Consider the following 20,147-nt stretch of genomic DNA (forward strand, 5'->3'; position numbering starts at 1 on the left):
CCCCGTGCAGATCGCCATCAGGAAATGGCTGCTGTGAGTTCCCGTAGTCTCTCAAGACTACGACGGGAACTCCCCTCCCCTCCTCCCCACCCAGCATTGCTATTTCTTTATTCTATTCTTTCTTGCCCACTCACCCATCCACCATCACCTCCTCTCTGTCCCTCTCACTCAGCTGTCCTGTATCACCCCTTCTGTTTCTCCCCATCCCCTCCATCCAAGATCATTTCCTCAAACCTCCCTCCCCTCCCCCGCTGTGGTTGCTGTGCCTTCAGAGCATGATGGCAAGTCACAAAGCACCAGTCATAGTAACATATAACATAGTAGATGACGGCAGATAAAGACCCGAATGGTCCATCCAGTCTGCCCAACCTGATTCAATTTAAAATTATTATTATTATTTTTTTTTTTCTTCTTAGCTATTTCTGGGCAAGAATCCAAAGCTTTACCTGGTACTGGCTTGGGTTCCAACTGCCGAAATCTCTGTTAAGACTTACTCCAGCCCATCTACACCCTCCCAGCCATTGAAGCCCTCCCCAGCCCATCCTCCACCAAACGGCCATACACAGACACAGACCGTGCAAGTCTGCCCAGTAACTGGCCTAGTTCAATATTTAATATTATTTTCTGATTCTAAATCTTCTGTGTTCATCCCACGCTTCTTTGAACTCAGTCACAATTTTACTCTCCACCACCTCTCTCGGGAGCGCATTCCAGGCATCCACTACCCTCTCCGTAAAGTAGAATTTCCTAATATTGCCCCTGAATCTACCACACCTCAACCTCAAATTATGTCCTCTGGTTTTACCATTTTCTTTTCTCTGGAAAAGATTTTGTTCTACGTTAATACCCTTCAAGTATTTGAACGTCTGAATCATATCTCCCCTGTCTCTCCTTTCCTCTAGGGTATACATATTCAGGGCTTCCAGTCTCTCCTCATACGTCTTCTGGCGCAAGCCTCCTATCATTTTCGTCGCCCTCCTCTGGACCACCTCAAGTCTTCTTACATCTTTCGCCAGATACGGTCTCCAAAACTGAACACAATACTCCAAGTGGGGCCTCACCAATGACCTGTACAGGGGCATCAACACCTTCTTCCTTCTACTGACTACGCCTCTCTTTATACAGCCCAGCATCCTTCTGGCAGCAGCCACTGCCTTGTCACACTGTTTTTTTTGTCATATGTGCTGATGAACTATCGAGCTTGTGTGCTCATGAGGCCCTGTCAGTCCTGCTTCCTCTTACATATATAGTGCATTAGAAGGGGTGGACCAGGGAGAGAGGGGACAAAAAAGATGCAAAAATGGAGATGCTGGACTGGGAAAGGGTGGGGGGGGGGAGGAGGATGCTGAATTACAGGCTAGGCAATAAAAACCAATGGGCAAGTTGCACAGGATGCAACTTGCCCATTTCTTTGTGATCCTGCCTCTTGCTGCTAGGGGCTTAGTGATACCTGGGTCACATCAATTTTTGGAAATGAGTGAGTACAGAGATGCCAAGTTACCCAGTTCCAGGCTAATGACTTTTTTTTTGTGGGGGAAGGGGGGGCGTTCTTGTTTCAAACTTACATCCTAAAGCAATGTGAGATTTGTAGCGCTTGATCCTGCCCAAGCAAATTCTATAATGCACCAGGATGAGGTGGTCAGAAATCCAGCCCTGTCCCAAAATCTCCAGCCTGGGGAACTTGGCATCTCTTTGTCTTGAGTGTGAACACAACGGATAGCTGTCCCTTATTTTTTAAAAAAAGGGCTCTGCATTATGGGGAAAAAATGTCTAAAAAAAATAAAGATCTAGAAAGAGGACGAAAACAAGTCATGTAAAATAATGAATAGTAATAGTAGTAACTTACATTGACCACATTGCTGTATTTACGAGAGCGAAACCACCGCCTACGCAGCCAAACGCCCAGGCCCGTAAGCCCCAGGAAAGCCACCAGGTGGCGCCGGTGCTAGAGCGTTCGCGAGGGAGCCGTCGGGGCGGCGCAGGCGCAGTGGGGCGGCGGACGGATCGGGGCAGCTTCCTGTGCGGCGCGGCCTGGGCGCCTCTCGGCTGGCGAGCGAGCGGGCGGTTTGGCTGCGTCCGCGGCCCGTGGAGGGCAGAGACCGAATCCCGGCGGCCGTTCCTCCCGCTCACGCATGGAGGCGGTGGCGGCGGCAGCTCCGTGATCCGACGCGAGGGACGGGGCCCGGCAGCGGTGAGTAAGGGGCCCGCCTCTCTCCTGTCAGCAGCGGCCAGGGGCAGAGGAGGAGGAGGCTTCACCCCCCCCCCCCGGGTCTTCTCGCTTGCCCTTATAGCCACTCACTCCCCCTCTCGTTCTCTGCATTTCTATCCATTCCTCCACCTGTATTCTGTTTCCCTCCCTCTTCTCTTTCCTGCACTTGCACCCTTGTGCCACTGTATCTACCTTCCCTCCTGCATCCTCTCCACCCCGTATCCATGCCCTTCTACCCGTGGTTCCTCTTCCGTGTCTCCTCTCTACTGCCTCTGCACCCATTTCCCACGGTAGCTCCATTTGCCCCTGTATCTGCTCTCTACTGCCTGCTGTTGCCCCTGTGCTCATCCCCTCCCCCCCCCATCTATACTCCTTTCCTCTCCTTCCATCCTTGTACCCTTGTTCCCTCCTCCCTTGCATCCATACACTCCTTGCTCCTGCATATTTCCGCTCATCCATACGGTCCTGTCTAGAGGTCTACATGGGAACGGGGATCCCCCCCCCTAACCCACGGGACTCCCATGGGCCCCCCCCCTCTGGCCTACGGGGACCCCCCTCTAGCCAACGGGACTCCCACGGGGATGGAAGGCTTTGGAAGCAGGGTTCGTCCATATAATATAATGGACATGTCAGCCTTAGTAAAAGAGGCTGACATGTAAGTTAATTACCTGAACAGAAAACAAAAAAAGGAGATTCCACAAGGAAAACAGCAACGCAAACACAAAAGAAACTGGAATTGGTGATCCTGTCAGAAATAATTGCTGCTTTTTATGGGGACGGGCGGGGATGGAGGTAATTCCTTGCGGGGATGGGTGGGGACGGAGAGGATCCTGGTGGGGACGGGTGGGATTCCTGTCCCCTCATCCTTGTTTGTCCTACCCCCATTATGCATGCTCTTCTGTCCTTGCACCCCCCTGTTCTGCCCTGTATCCACACAGTTCTGTCCCTGCACCTTTGTGTCCCCTCTCCCTGCATCCACATTCTCCTGTCCCTGAATCTGTATCCCCCCAACCCCACAATATATCCATTCTATTTACCCCTGCACTCTTGTCCCTCCTCTGCACACACAATTGTTCTCCCCCCCCCCCCCATGTTCTCTTGACCATGGTGGCCTTTATTCCCATCTGTTTCTGTTTGTCTGCCCCCACATCCATGCTCCTTCTCCTGTATCCACGCTCTCCTAACTGTTTATCTGCACCCTTCTCCATATTCACAGTCTGCCGCAGTGGTGCCCCTGCACCCTTCCCAATATTCACAGTCTCCTGCCCTTGTACCTGTGTTCTCCCTTCTCTTAGATCCTCTCTGATATATAGGATGGGCCAAAAGTAGGCATACAGTATTTATTCATTATTTCTTGTTATTTTACAGGCATTGAATAGGTATAATACAGTACTGAATAAGTAAAAGTGAAACGATGTAACTGATAAAAAAAGAAATTCACACAGATGTTATTCATGACACCTGTAAAATAACAAGAAATAATGAATAAATACTGTATACCTACTTTTAGCCTACCCTGTATATGGAATAGCTCCCCTAGGTATTAAAAAAAACAGGAAAGCAGAAAAACTCCAGGTGAACAGCTCTCTGACAATCAAACTATAAATAAAAAATTGTATGAAAGAGGAGGTATCAGTGAATGAAAGTGCTCACCAGGCACTAGTACTGAGACAAATGTGAGTCTCAACAGACTCAATTGTAACTAACAGGTCACATCATTTCTCTCCTCATGGTTACCATATATACATGTATAAATAGTGAAATAAGTAGAACAGGAAAGAACTGCTAAAAGTTGTTGGTACCCGCTAACACCATAAACATTTACAAGACGTTTCAAATGAGATAAGTTTTTACGTTTTGTAAAAAAAATATTTTTGGTGTTAGCAGACATTGGCACTTTGAAAGTCAGCTTTGAAATGCCAAAGCAACAAAAAGGCAGTATACAAATCCCCATTCCATTTCCCACAAATTTTTTTTGTAGTTTTATTTGATTGTTGGAGAGCTGTTTCCCTGGAGTTTTTCCCCGTATGGAGACAGACTTAAAGATCTTAATTTGTATACTTTGGAGAAAAGGTGGGAGAGGGGAGATATGATTGAGATTTAAATACCTACTTGACGTAAATGCACATGAGTTGAATCTCTTTTATTGGAAAGGAAGCTCTGGAATGAGAGGGCATAGGATGAAGTTAAGAGGTGATAGGCTCAGGAGTAATCTAAGGAAATACTTTTTTACAGAGAGGGTGGTAGATGCGTGGAACAGCCTCCCAGAAGAGGTGGTGGAGATAGAGAATGTGTATGATTTCAAGAAAGCTTGGGATAGGCACATGGCATCTCTTAGAGAGAGGAAGAGATAATGGTTACTGTGGATGGGTCAGACTGAATGAACCATTTGGCATTTATTTGCCATCATTTTTCTCTGTATTTCTGGTTTGTTGTTTGGAGTGTTTTCAGTTGTGACAGAGGCTTCTGTCTTCATTCCAGTTGAGAAAAATAGTTTTGCTCTGTTGATCATATGTTGATAGATATAGTTTTTGAACAAAGGTTCATCTCTGTATTTAACAGTGGTCATCTGCACTCCTCCTTTACATTCTTCTCCTGTGCTCCTGGCACTTCCCTCTTCACCACTTCATGAGTTTTGTGCTCTGTGACCACTCAGCCCACCAAGGATTGCCAACTGACTCTATTTCAGAGGGTTATGTGAACCATTAACAGGGTACCTATGTGTCTCCTGCCCTCCTTCCTTCTCCCTCCCATGCATCAGCTGCTGTTTTGCTTTCCAATCTTCCTCGCGACCCCCCCCTTCTGTTGAATAGCGTCCTTTTTCTCTCCTCCAGACGAACAGTGGGTTCCTCCCCTCACCAAGTAACAGCTCTCAGTGTTTCTAACTTGCCTGCAGCTATGTTGATAGCGGCAGTGCAGTGATTTACTTAAGCAACCTCAGGGTCTTTACTAGGTCATGGCCCGCCTCTGATGATGCAACCAGTGGCGTAGCAAGATTGAGACATGCCTGGTGCGGTTTTGCCCTATTCTGCCCCCACTCCTTCCCCACTCCCCCCTGCCGCGCGCACCCCCTTCCCTCGTACCTCTAGTTGAAGTTGTTGCTTGTGGTGTCAACCACGTACTCCTTTTGACCCTGTCGGCTCTCCCTCTGACATCACTTCCTGTGTGCCTAGTTAATTACTGTTTTAACAATAAAATGTTGTACCCCCAAGCTGCTGGGAGCTTGGGGGTACTCGGTTGAAATTTGTTAGACTGAGGGGGTACTTAGCTTGAAGTTGGGAAACTTCTCTACACATTATAAGGAATGGGTTAATCCACTTTAAGTTTTACCTGTTGCTTGTAGTTTTTGAGTTGATTTTCTTGGGTAAGTTCAATGGGACAATCAGAACTACAGGTCCATGCTTGCAGGAGATTAAAATCAGGACTGGATAAGCTTGTTTCTTAAAACATGGAGTAATTTAAGTATAGGACTGGATAGGGTTATAACATATTCTACAGTCTACACTTGTATGCTTTCAGTGGGGTTCAGGAGTTCCAAAGGTACTCATTGTATGACTAGATTTGTCCAGAGTGGTTACAAAATAAACATGCAAATATAAAACCAAAAAATTTATTTGTATCCATCACAGATCAGTCCAGACACATTGGTTATGTCCATCTATCAGCAGATGGAGACAGAAAAAAGTAGTTCAAAGTAATTTATTCCTTAAGGATACAATGCAATTTGGAAGATTCAGTATTTTTCTCTGTTTCCAAGCAGATGGCAGTTGTGTTATGCAGCTCCTTCTTGGTGTTGGTCTGTTAGCTCCTAACCCGATATTTATCGTTGTTGGTGGTGCAGGGGCTACTGCTGAATGATTTAGCTCGTCTAGCTGAAGTTCCTGCCTGAACTAAGATGACATCCAGTGGTGCAGGGTCCCTCATTCTCCCAACTTGAGTGATACGGTGGCGTCAGGTCTCTCACCTCCTTCAGTTATGCTCCTTCCCTGGTTTCCTATAAGGAGTGAAATGAGGCAAGCAGAAAAAGCATAAAGAGTGTAGAGAACATTTTGCTTCTACATGTGGCACTCTTCAAGCAGGAAGTCATTTTCTTCTATTTCCTACATTTCCTTCACTCATGTTTTCCTGGTGGTTTATTATTTTGCTCTGCAAATTTATTTCTGGACCTTTTTTTTTTAAGGGGGGGACCTGTCGCTTCCCAGTCATGGTGGTCTCGAAGGTGTGGTCAGCGGGAATCCTTGGCATGCAGATCTGCTTCTAGGGCTTGATTATTGTGTTATTTTGCTGCTGCTGCTGCTGCTTCTTATGCTGGGGGAACCCAATGGCTTCTGCCACTTATTTTAACAGTGTGAAAGTTCAATTTCCTTCCTACTGTTTTTGCCCTCAATGAGACTGGTCCGTTTCTGATGCTATGTGGTGCTCAGTGCACTAACAACCACAACGGTTTCCGCTGGGACCATTCATTTGGCAGTTTCTTCTGGGAAAGTTAGTGGTATTAGAGTGGCTCTTAGCCTTGTTCTTTGGGACCCTGTTTGAAAAAATAAAATAAAAAATGAACTATATGTTAAACAGCTTCCTCTTGTTGGGGGCGAGCATGCCATGGTCTGTTCAGCAGCAACTCTCAACAGCATTATGAGGGGTAATTTATTATTTTCCCCATGTTTGCTTCTATCTGTGTGACTATGCGGCCTGTGATTATTTTTCATTCATGTGGCTGGACCTTTCCTCTTCCATTTGGAAAGTTTGAGTAGGAGTAGAGAAGGAGAACAAGATTTGCTCCCGTGAATTATCAAAAAGAGTTCAATCAAAGATTGGGATAAAATAAAAATTGTATGATTGCTCAAAAGACCCCTGAGGCAGGCTAAGAGCCGAAACACTGAGAGTTGGTTCTATTTCTTCTGGAATAAAGAAATATATGTCCCAGCTCTTCAAGCGTCTACACTCTTTATTGGGTGATATTTGGTTTGTTGTGTACTCAGAATTCCCTTTCATTATGTATTATACCTATAGCACTAAAAAGAAAGATTAGGTTCTTACCTCAATAATTTTCTTTCTTGTAAATAGATGTCATTCTGGAGCCCTACCCTGTATGTCATATGACTCATCTGCTTATTGTGTACTTTCTCAAACAGAAATGGCAGTCTCTAGTCTGAAAATCTTCAGGCCAGCCAGAGTCCAAGAGTTCAAACACTCAAAAAAAAAAAAGAGAAAGAGAGAGAAAATGAGAGTAGCAAGCAAGTCCCACATTGGCGAAAGGGTACTATACTGAGGAGCTATTCTATATATTTAGTGGTCCCAAAAAATGAGGGTTCCTTTTTTACCTATTCTAGATTAGTGCTGCCTGATTCAGGGGAAAGTTTTTCTATTCAATTCAGCCTATTGAATAGATTTTTAAATTTGATTCACTTTTCCTGCCCAATTGGGCGTGTTTTTTTTCCAAACGTCCTGACAGGTTTATGTTGTAATATTCCCCCCCTTTTGCCCTCTCCAACTGTAGTATAAATGAAATAAAAAATACATTTTCTCTCTCTGTTAGGTCCTAGCATGCACTCGCTGTCTTAACACCAGCTCTGGCAGGATACACATTTCAAATCTGACATATTGTAGTCACAAAATAGAAAATAAAATTATTTGTTTTCTACCTTCCACTGTCATATCCAACATTTGTTTCTTTCCCACTGTCTACCATCTCTATCTTTCTCCCTGCTTTTTGCCCTGGGTCGAACCTCTCTATTCCCCTTCATTCAGCATCTCTCCTTTTCTCCCCTCCATTATCAAGTGCAACATTTCTTTCTCTCTTCCCATGCACCATTTCTCCCTGCCAAGCTGACCCGTTTAATTCTTTCTCTTCACTAACGGTTCCCTTGAACTGTTAACCACTATCTTTCACCTCTTTGTAAACTACATAGAACTTCACGGTCCTGCGGTATATAAAAAAACTGTTATTATTATTATTTGGTCAACATTTCTCCCCTCCATCATATGCAGGATTTCTCCTTCTCACCCCTTTCCACCTCTTTGTTTCAGCTCTCCCTTCCACCCCAACAATTCCTTTCTCCCCCCCCCCCCCCATGCACAGCATCTTTCCTCAGCTCTCATCTCTCTGAGCTGCAGCTTTCCTCCTCTCCCATCCTTCCGATCCTCCCACCATGAAACCTGACACACCTCTAAGGCCTCCTAAAGCAGTGGCAGCGTTCTGAATGGGCTGCTTCACGACCAGCCCCACTAGGGCTTCCTTCTACTGCGTCACCGTTGACATCATCAGTGAGGTGTTTATATCCAATTGGAAATAAATGGAGTATTATATGTGAGGATAGGTGGAAAAATGAAGGGCCGATGGCGAGAAGATAGCAAACTAAAAATTATATGCCAATGGTGCGTCAGAGTGCTGATTAAAAATTAGTTTAGAAATGAGATGATAAATAGGGCACAGGTGATGAATGTAGGTCACGCTCAATATGATGAGAGGGAAAAAGAGGTAGGGGACAAAAAAGGAAATTGGTAAAGATACAAGTTGAGAACCTGGGCATTAACAATGTGCAACAAATCTTGAAAAATAATAAAAGCAAACTTTTAATAAAAAAATAATAAGATAAATCAAATAATAATTGTACAACTCTAAAAGGAAACTAGTGAAGACAATATGTTTAAAAAACAATATATTTTAAAAAACAATGACGCAAAGTACAACTAACCCATGATTGATGTAAAATAGCTGAGCTAAACTTAAAAGGGATTAAAACCAAAAAGAGATGAAATAAAATACCATGTGAAATAGCAATATATGTTTGAAAAAGCGTAAAAATATAATCATAATAAAAACCATTACATGAAGCAGAAAAAACGAATAGGAAAACGGGAAAACACTAGCACCAGAAAAGAATGAGTACCAGAAAACAAAACGCAAAAATTAGAACATGATCAAAAGACTATGTACAAGAAGGGATTAAAAAGAAGAAAAAAATCAATACTTACCAAAAAAGCAATTGCAGAAGAGTCCAGTGTTACTGTGACGCAGTATGAGACTGTGAAGAGAGCCAGAGAACGTTGCGCAACGTTCCGCACGGGAACTTGTAAAAACGTCAAACGCGATGATGTGCCTAATGGGGACATGAGCTAATTGGGTCAAGAAATTGTCTACCGGCGGGCCAGTTCTAGTTGACATTTGGTATTTTCTTGCAGGCTAGATTTGGCCCACGGGCCTGAGTTTGACACCCCTGCTCTACCTGGTGCTGTTCCTTTAACTGGACAGGAAAGGGGCATGCAGTCTTCTGGGGATGAAGAAGCCTCTGGGCTCTTTTTCTGAACTAAGAAGTTCTGTAATTTAGTTGAAATTGAAACCTTGCATTTCTCCAGCTTGTTTCCCTTTTAGGTCAGGTGGAGATCAGGTTTCAGGTCTTCAGGACTCTCATCCTTAGAGGTCTTTGTGTGTGCCAGCTGTGATCAGCAAGGTGCACCCACAGAATGAAAGTAGGCATAGCTATTCTCTCTCCACGCCTTCTGCATCCTCTTTTGTCTGTGTTGTTTATAGGTGAGGGAGTGTTTGCATGGTGGAAATTTCTGACAGAGGCAGATCTCTTGGTTCGTGTTCACACACATCTCCATGCTGAAGTCCAAGAATATAGAAGCTTTCAGCAGATGCAGAGCTCCTGTGGATGGTGAATTCTTTTGTTTCCAGTATTGTGGGGTTAGACAACAGAAGATGAACTCTCTGCTTTCCTTCCTCTTCTACAAATGTTATTTTTTATTCACCCCTTTAATTCATAAATATTTGAACTGTGTTGAAAGGTCTTGTGCCGTAGGTTTACTGCACAGGTGTGGCTATAAAGTGCTGATATTGCAGATTAACAGAACTTGCTTAACTAGAACTACTGTCCGCTATCCACATGCGAGGAGGTGATGGGACTTGGAAATCTTAGCAAGATGCTGAATACAGTCAGAGAGTAGAAGGGGATGGGACTTGGAAGTTTCTGCAGCTGATTGTCAGGAAGGGATTAGTGCTCAGGAGTCATAGCAAGCGTCTGTGACTGGATACTGCTGAAGCTTGTCAACACCAGTCTTTTTAGGTCCTATAATAATATGTTTTGACTTGTATGTTCTGCTCAGTGTTTGATCATTGCTTGATGTGAATAGATGTGGCAGTAATCTGTTCATAGAAGAACATGCAAACATGGGTCATCTCTGTTAAAAGAACTAGGATGCTGCACTGTCACTCTTTACCTTGATGCTTTGGGATTGAATCTGGTATGTTCCAGCAACTCTAAACTGGAATGCTGTCCTAATGACCCCTCAGGATCGCAGGAATTCTGGCAGGTGAACTGGAACCAAACATGTTACTGCTACAGTCAAAGGCAACTTTGTGAAAAGTAAAATAATTTAGCAGAAGCTTCCTTAAATTGCATTATGCTATTTGATTGCAGGTTGAAGAAGTTTTGAAGTGTAGATGCTCTAGAGAGGAAGAGAGCCTGAATTGTAGATGGTAGAAGGAGCCCGATTCAGACTTTGCCTCAGTGCATGGACCCATGAAGTTACAATTGTATACATCTAGAAACCTTGTGTGTACCAGTAAAGGGGCATTTGTACCCTTCTATTTTGTTGACTTTGTTAATGTGTTTTAAGCAAGATAGCAGAAGATGCTCCACACTCTTTGGTGACATGTAAAAAAGTTTTAAACTGCAAAGCTGGGTCATTCCATAAAAATTCTGGGAGTTACCTTGGACCGTCACTTTACTCTTGAAGCGCACACTGAGCTATTGATTAAAAAAGGCTTCTCGACTCTATGGAAACTAAGAACCATTGGAAAGTACTTTGATGCAACTTCATTCCGTTTGTTGGTGCAAGCCTCCATACTAAACTTACTTGACTACTGCAACATCATTTATCTGGGATCTTTCAAGAAAACTATTCAAAGACTCCGAATCATCCATCCAAAACTCAGCCGTCCGACTGATTTTTGGCATTAAAAAAATGGGACCACATAACCCCCAATTACCAAAAACTTCATTGGTTGCCCCTGGAGGCAAGAGTCTTGTTCAAATTTGCCTGTCTTGTTTTTAAATCTATACTTGGCTCGGCCCCCACATACCTGGTTGCACATTTCAACTTGGACTGCCCCAGCAGATCTACACGCAGAGTCCATATGTTCACCCATCCATCAATAAAGGCCTGCCGATACAAAAGATACCTAGACAGAACACGTGCTTTCCAAGCAGGTCAAATGAACAACTGGCTGAGCATCTTAATAACGCACTCTTCCTCCTATCTAAGTTTTAGAAAACTAGTAAAAACAAACTTATTCAACCAATTTTTATCCTAATTGCTCCCTTTGCCCTATCGCTTTACTCCATCTGATTTTTACCACGATCTCTCTTTTCCGCTCTGCTCTCGGCCTACTGGAATTGATGTCTGTCCAGTGCCCCACTCTCACTGATTGTTTGCAGCAGGCTCCTACTCTCTTATTCCTGTATCCGCTTCATGTACTTTAAAACCTTCTTTGTACCTATCTTCGCTGATTGTCCAGCTCCTCTTATTGTGAACTGCCTCGAACTACTATGGCTTTGGCGGTATATAATAATAAAATTATTATTATTATTCCAGTGGCTAAAGTGAGACAAGTTCTCTGGGACTGAATGAATATCCCAGTGATGCAGTCAAATAGGGTACAGAGAAGGGTCTTGAATTCTAAGGCAATGTATTGAAACATTCTTAGGGGTGTCCAACCTTTTGGCTTCCCTGGGCCGCATTGGCCAAAAAAAAATGTTTCTGGGGCCCACAAATGCGCAAACGCAGCAAGATAGAGGAGGAAGCCAGCAAGACGGTAAACACTGGGGGTAGCAGAGGAAAACACTGCATCGCCCTCGACCGGGGCCACACAAAATACTTCACGGGGCCGCATGTGGCCCTCAGGCCGCAGGTTGGACACCCCTAGATAAATCGAGGCAGTTATTAGAACTGTAGTTCTGGTGATATTTAGCACTGTTAGCTACATACCGGTATGTTGCTGTTAGCTGCTATCAGTAGTCACTAATGGACACTTGCCTTAGGAAGGAGGTGCAAGGGTTTCGTTGATCAGCTAAAGGGGTGCAGAAACCAAAAAAGGTTAAAACCTCTACCTTAAACTGATCAGCTAAAAGCAGGCATCAAATCTTATGCCTGCTCTCACCCTTTCCTGAGCTAAGTTCTTCTGTTGTAATTCTCCCACAATTACAATTAGTTTGGTTAATTTCCTGTAGGTACTACTCTGGATGGCCGGCATAGTGTCTGGTTTGTTTTGATAGGTGGCATGAGCAACCAAGCTGAATGCTTGGGGATTTTCTAGCTGCTGCATTTGGAGATCACTAAGATTGGAATGGGAGTGGTTTCAAGATTAAAGCTTGAGGTTCCCGGCAGTAGGAACAGCACTGCAACAAGTGTAACGCTCTCATATTCATACTTCCCTTTCTGTGTTGTCATCATGAACACTTCCTCATTAGGATACTGTCAATTTACAGTTCACTGTTTTAAGAAGCACTGAGCAGTTTCAGCTGAGCACTGCACATATATTGTGATTCTATTCTCAGTACGTTGACAGTTTTCCAAGAAACCCTCTCTGATAGCAGTCATAGCCAACGTCATTCTCTTCTCCTCCCACCCGGCCATCACTGAGCTCTGTGCTGTACCCAAAGAATAGAGATCTCCAGGCTAAAATAGTATTATCTACATGCCAAACAATGTCTGGTGGTTGCAGATCACTGTCTACTGGTCCCAGAATGAGTAAGCTATTCTGCTATTAACTTGTCCTCCCTGAGCATTCCTTTTATTCCCTGTTTTTTTAGCTGTCCAAATTGACTCCACATATGCTTCAAATGTCCCTTGAAAAGTTTTTTTTTTAGGTTTTGCCTCCAACAATCTTATTTTCAGTTTCTCTGTTGGGCCTGTCATTACTATTTTATATTCAACTTGTCAGTGCTTTTCCTTATTTGGGTCAGCTTTCCATTTTTCAAAAGATACACTTTTGGCTACCTCACAAACATGCTAGCAGTCATCCCTTCAGTGCTTTTTTTTTTAAGACATGGAATTTATTTGATCTGGGTTTCCAAAATAGTATTGTTAAATAATGATTCTTCCATAAAAAAATATATTCTATAAAATAATTAATAAATAGTGCTCAGTGATAGCCAAATAAGAACTCCAAAACATAAGCCTCTGCTAGTTGGATGCACACCTTCTTGTGAATCACATTGAGGGATATGGGTAAACAAGGGATTCATCAGGGAACACCTAGCTCGGTCTCCGTGTGCGCGGGTCGCCGTCTAGATGGACCGAAGGTCTGATCCGGCGAAGACATTTCTTATGTTCTTATGTTCTTAGGCTTATATACATCATAGCACTCCTCCCTTCCTATCACTAAACAGCTAAAGTTCTAAAAGACTAAAGCTCTAAATAAATATCGAACAAGGGTGGTACTTATCTCTGCTGGAGTTTTCATAGGGTCCCAGGCCTCTGCTGCCAATCCAAAAAGTGCTCAGTGCTCCAAATCCAAAAAGTGCTATGTGCTCATCCAAACAGTTCAAAAAGAAAAAAAAAAACCAAAAATGTAAAATCCACATGTTATCCAAGTCAATCCTTCATCACAAAATCCATCTGAAGTATTCTGCTTGTCTTCCAAAACTTCCTCATGCCCATGCCTTATTTAAACTTTTGACCCTGCCAGCTACTACTGTTCGTATTTTCCCCTAATTTCTTTATCATAGATTTCCTTTTTTAAAATAGTAGTTTTCCTTAATGTCCTCCTAGTGACTCTGATAGATTTTGATCCTCTTGGAATCCCTTTTGATAAGTATTCACACCATAGTTGCCTCTTGCACCAGGTCCTGCATTCTAATAAGGACTAAATCTAAAGTAGTTTATCTTGTTGATTTCAGAATCAGCTGCTATATGAAAGTCATTTACACCATGCCCTGATGGGACATTTACCCAATTGAAATCACCTATTATTTCTGTTATCAAATTTGTTAGTCTTCCTGATTTCTATTGGTGCATTCTCCATCTCTTTATCCTGTCCAGTGGATAGTAATATGCCTCCAATACTTTCTTCATTGCACATGGAATTTCTATCCTTAAGGATTCCACATTGCATTCTAGTCTTTTTGATTTTATGCTATCCTTAACATTTAGCACTATCCTTCCTCCAATTTCATTGACCTTATCGTTTCAGTATAATTTAAACCTTGGCATTACAATGTCCCTTCAGTCATCCTCGTACCACAGAGTTTCTGAGATAACCGGTTCCAGCCAGTATAGCATACCAGTATTTTACCAGCTGATTATCAGAATGGCTCACCGTGGTTTTTTTCAAGCTTCCTAGCAGACTTCGACTCTGCTATGCAAATATAGTACAACGAGATCATTAAGATTATAATGGTAGTAAAATGGGCTCATTCATATTTAAATGAGCTCTCTGGGCGATTCTCTGTCATCACTGGGTGATTCTGTAACCTTGTTGTGCTACATTTGCAGGCAAAATTTTCTGGTTGTAGCCTTAGTTTCTAGTCAGTGCCTGAGCGCTGATTGGCTCAGGCATTGACAGGAAAGTAAGCTTGACAGCTCAGGACCCCCCCCCCCCCAGCATCGTCAGCAGTTGGGATGCCCAGTTCTTCCTGCCGGAGCCCCCATCCCAAAAAGTAGCCCATCTGGACCCCTCCCACCCCAGGGAGGAGTCTAAGGCCCTGTTTGGCTCAGGAGGGGCCTTAGGCACCTGAGCCAACTGGAATCTTAGGCCTCTCTTGCATTGCCTTCTGAGACGCACTGGGAGTAGCCTAAGATTCTGATTGGCTAGATCCCTTAGGCCACTCCCTATGGGATGATGCCTTCTTCAAACTGTGCAGGTGAAGGGAAGAAACCTACTTGTCAAACCTATTGTACCCTTCTACTAGAAAGATGATTATTGAGTTAAGCATCTAATCTTCCCTTTATGATGATATCCTAGTTTGCCTATGACATAATGTAGCCCTTTTTACAGCAACAGGTATTAATTGGCAGTATACATACAATAATCCTTTAAAAAAAAAGCTTTAGGGTTCAATCAGTAGGTTGCAGAGTAGAATTCATAAAAAAGAAAATGAAATACACATCTGAATTACAGAAAGGCAGCCTTTCAGTGATAGGTGTGGAAGCATGAGATGAGAGATGGAGTGGATAGTGGTAAAAATAAGCAGAGTAATCTCATGAAGCTACATCCAATGCCTGCGTGTGTGTGTGCACATATGTGTGTCAGGGGGAAGGGTGTGTGATTGAAAGAGCAGAAAAGAAGGGAGAGATTTTGTAAGGAGCTGTATTTCACTGGTGGTTCTTCTACCATAGAAATGCATTAATTTTTTTTGGGGGGAGCTTATTTTTCTGAAACTCCCAGCCTGATCTGACCCATTTTCTACTTTGATCTCTGTTTTCACCAATCTGTCCCCCCTCCCCCCCCCCCCCCCCCCCCCCCCACTTGCCAAATTTGGTTCCATATTGTTAAGTTTTTCAAGTTATTTTATCCTTAGACGTAGACAATCTTGACTCCTTAGGTAGTATTCTTCCCAATATGTACATCATTTATCACCAAAATACCTACCTGTGTACCATCTTGACCATTGCGCTCTGCTACACATTGTAATTTGGTTATTCCAACTCCTTAAAAATTACATTTACAGACTGAGATATTTTCCTCTGAGTGGAACAGGCTGCCAGAATACATCAAACAACGAAAAGATTTGTGTAAATTTCAAAAATTGTTAATGTGTCATCCGTTTTGTAAGATGAAGTATGATGGTTGATACCTTTTATGTGAATTGACAATCTTGATGTTTTTGATGTTTGTTTTATTTTATTATTTTTAAATTGTGTATGTTTGGTTGTAATCCGCCTTTTTTAAAGGCGGAATATAAATAATAAACTGTATCTGTTAGGGTAGAAAGATTAAAAATGCTAAAAAAAGTTCTTAATGATTTTGTGTACTCTAGCTACAAAATAATTGTGCAGAGATGCTTTTAATTAGGACTTCTACTTCAAAATAGACCACCAGCCATAATGGTGAAAGAGATTCTGCTTCTAATTCTGACAAAATGGAAGTGAAAGTAGTGGCTAGGCTTACTCAACCATAGGAGAAGGTGGTCACTATGTCTCATTCAGATTTGGCAGAAATAGAGAGAGGAGTTATTATTGCTTTAAGTTTATACATTATGTCAGGGGTGCCCACACTTTTTTGACTCGCGAGCTACTTTTAAAATGACCAAGTCAAAATGATCTACCAATAATAAAATTTAAAAAAAACACAACGCATACTGTACGCATAGAATTGTTAATTATCATTCCTATTCTGGGGGTTTTTCAAAGAGGTCAAAGCACTGTCACCTCAGTAACAACCATACAAAAATAGACAAATACCCACCCCCCTCTCCCTTTTTACTAAACCACAATAGCAATTTTTAGCGCAGGGAGCTGCGCTGAATACCCAGCGCTGCTCTCGACGCTCATAGGCTCCCTGCGCTAAAAACCACTATTGCGGTTTAGTAAAAGGAGACCATATTGTAAAATATAGACAGCAGATATAAATTCAGACACATTTTGATCACTAAATTTAAAATAAAATCATTTTTCCTACCTTGTCTGGTGATTTCATGAGTCTCTGGTTGCACTTTCTTCTGACTGTGCATCCAATCTTTCTTTCAGCCTGTATGCTTCCTCTCCTCCACACCTCATTCCCTCCCCCAACTTTTTCTTCCTCTCTCCCTGACCTTTCTTTCTTTCTCTCTTCATGCCCCCTTTCTTTTTTTCTGTTTCTCTTCATTACTTCTGTCTCCCTGCCTGCCCTCTTTCTCCCTCCCTGCCCTCCTCCAAGCCATTGCCACTTCTGCTGCCATCGGATAACAGGCCCCCAAAGCTGCCCGCCGCCGGCCAAGCTCTCCCTGCTTCGGACCGACCAGCATTCCTCTCCCCAACGTCAATTCTGCCGTCAGAGAAGAAGTTCCGCTGGCCAGAACTTCCTCTCCGACGGCAGAATTGACGTCGGGAGAGGAAGGCTGATCGGCCCACGATCGACCTATTGAGAGAAATGCTGCCGGGTCCTGCCTTTGAGGAAACAGAAAGTAGGCAGGACCTAGCAGCAAGAAGAGCTAATCACAAGCTTCACTGACCTGTCTCCCGCTTTAGCCCGCGAATGGAGCTCTAACATGTGCGTGCCAGCTTCCCTTCTCTCCACCCCACCCCCCGACATAACTTCCGGTTTCAGAGGGAAGAGAAGGGAAGCCGGTACAAGCACACATTAGCCCCCGGAGCATAAGTTCTCCAAGCCGTTTTTTTTTTTTTTTTAAATATTGAGCAGCGGCGGCAGCAGCAGAATTCAGGAGCAGATGAGGACCGCCCAGCTAAAAGGCCCTAGGGAGAACACTGGTACACCACCGACCTTCACCCTGCCCTGCCAGCACTCTGATTGGCTGGCGTTCTTCAAGAGGCGGGCCAGTCAGGAGGGGAAAAAAGAGAAGGGAAGAAGGGAACCCGCTCTGCGATCGACTGGGGTCGCCTGAGTGAGCGACCTGTCGATCGCGATCGACGTATTGGGCACCCCTGCATTATGTATTTTAGGTTGTGTTACTTAGTGAATGTGGTTTTGGATCACAGTTTATAGGAAATGAGTGATAAAAATAGAACAAACTGTCTAGTAGGAAAAGTGAGTGATATGACAGTGGCACAGAGAGAAGAGGAAGTCCGAGGGTAGAAAAAAAAGTATTGCAGAGAGACCTGTCAGCCTGAGCGCTGCTGCAGTGCTTGAATGGCCCCATAAACTGCTTATTAACTTGTCATGAGTAGTGATAGAGAAAGAGAAATCCCTGCTCTTGGAATGTGCGAGGGCTGTATGGAAACATTTCTGTGTTTGTGTTCTTGGCTGTTGTGTCACCCATTCATTGATGGTATATGCTAATTTTCCAGATTATTCCTGTTCTCATAACCTTCATGTTTTCAGCAGCCAGGGAATATAGGTTCTCTAGATTTGCAAACTTATCTCCCCCCCCTCCTTTTATCAAGCTGTGTTGGAGGATTTTAGCGCAGGCCGGCAAGGTAAGTGTTTCGATGCTCATAGGAATTCTGTGAGCGTCTGAGCATATATTGCACCAGACCACACGAAAAACCTTTTGCACAGCTTAATTAAAGGAGGGGGATTAATGCTATTAATTCCTCTAAGGCATACAGATGTTAATTCCTAAGGCATACAGATACAGATTATTTCAAAACTTTAATGTCTACAGTTTATCAAAAATTCAACTTTATACTGATGTACTATGAGCTGTTCCTTCATAGACCTTTGTCTGTTAGTCTCTGAACCACCTTTTAGAGTGAGTCAGATCTTTAAAAAGACCATATTTAGCAAGTTGGATGCACACCTTCTTGCAAATTGTATTGAGGGCTATGGTATATCTGGGTCTCCAATCAGGAGTACCTAAATGGGCCGCCGCGTGTGCAGATCACCGGACTGGATGGACTTCGGTCTGATCCGGTGAGGGATTTTCTTATGTTCTTAACATAAATCACTTACGAATCCACCTGGAAGACCAATAGTGGCAGCAACAGGGTCTTTATTAGAACCAGTATCCATCTTTATAGATACATTTTTAAGACCTTCTATACCTCTGATAAAATCATACGTTCGTGACTCGAGTAATATCAATTTACTGGATGAACTTGTTGGCGATATGTCCAGTATAATTATTGTGACATTAGATATAGAATCATTGTGCACAAATATACCATAATATGAAGCTCTAATTATAATACAAGATGTTTTATCTAGGCGTACTGGTTCGTTACATACTCCTACTGGATTTTTTATCAAATTGTCTACGATTGTGCTTACTTTTGTTTTCAAGAGGAATATTTTTTGCAAATTAAGGGCACCTCAGTGGAGACTACTATGGCCCCTAGTGTTGCCTCGTTCTATGGCATGAATGGCTGAGAGACGTTGCACTGCCGCTCTGACTCTGGCCTCCTTCTCTTGCTGGAGGAACAGATCCAGAGGGGGGTCAAGAGAACTCAATCCTGATAATGTCCAAAACCTAGTGGTCGGATGAAATCTGTTCCCATTTTTCCCAGAATGCTGACAGCCGCTCTCTAATATGAGGCAGATTGGCCGTCGTTCTGGCATCATTGCTGCTTCTTGGAAGCCGAGCCACCACAGGATCCCGTGAATTTCTGGTATTGATAATGGCCAAATCTCTGTCTGGACCACTGAGAGGGACCTAGAGAAGAGTAACAGAAACAATTTGGCAGGAACTCCTAGAAGCATGAAAATTACCTCTACTGCCCCTGGCAGATTGACTCCATGAGAGATTTGGGGCAGCAATTAGCCACACAGGCCATGAGGTCATCTAGTCCTTTGCCAAACAGCATCTACCCCTTTGAAGGGTAATCTGCTAAGAGTGGTCTTGGAGGCTGAGTCGCTCACCCATTGCCTGATCTAGAGCATTTAGCGAGCAGAAATGGAGGAAGCAAAAACTTTACTTGGGACTCTGATGATGTCATAAAGAGCATTGGCCACATAATCCAATCCCTCCTAAAACATATGGGGACAGGAGTCCCCATGCTCCAAGGGACTAGTCTGTAGTCTGGTATGGAAGCAGCTGCTGCAGCTTTGATATCCAAAGCCAGCGCCTCAAACTGGGATCACATCCTGTGCGTCCTTTAGCATCACTCCACCTTCACTAGGAAGGGAGGCGCACTTGGTCATTTGTACCACTGCAGAGTCCACCTTCAGCTGTATAAACTGCTGCTGGAAGTCTGGTGCCATAGGAAAGAGCCTAGATATAGTTTTGGCCACCTTAAGGGCGCCATTAGGTGCCTCCTATTGGTCAGTGACTAAGGTGGTATGATCCAGGTGAGCATCCCTAATCGTTTTGAAAGTTGGCTCCTATGGCCAGCATGTCCT

The 20,147-nt window shown here is 43.5% G+C and overlaps 1 protein-coding gene across 2 annotated transcripts in view; it reads left to right on the forward strand.

Moving 5' to 3' along the window:
- Positions 1-1,902: 1,902 nt before the first annotated feature.
- CSK (C-terminal Src kinase) overlaps positions 1,903-20,147 on the forward strand; it is a 64,382-nt gene continuing 46,137 nt past the window's right edge. Inside the window, exon 1 of one of the 2 annotated variants that reach the window (XM_033919894.1) lies at positions 1,903-2,191. The gene's annotated coding sequence lies outside the window, so the exon portion shown is untranslated. Of the gene's footprint in view, positions 2,192-9,793; positions 9,868-20,147 lie in introns of those variants that run through there. The other variant, XM_033919895.1, reaches the window with a different exon arrangement.

This window comes from Geotrypetes seraphini, chromosome 14 (genome assembly GCF_902459505.1).
Source record: "Geotrypetes seraphini chromosome 14, aGeoSer1.1, whole genome shotgun sequence".
NCBI lineage: Eukaryota > Metazoa > Chordata > Amphibia > Gymnophiona > Dermophiidae > Geotrypetes > Geotrypetes seraphini.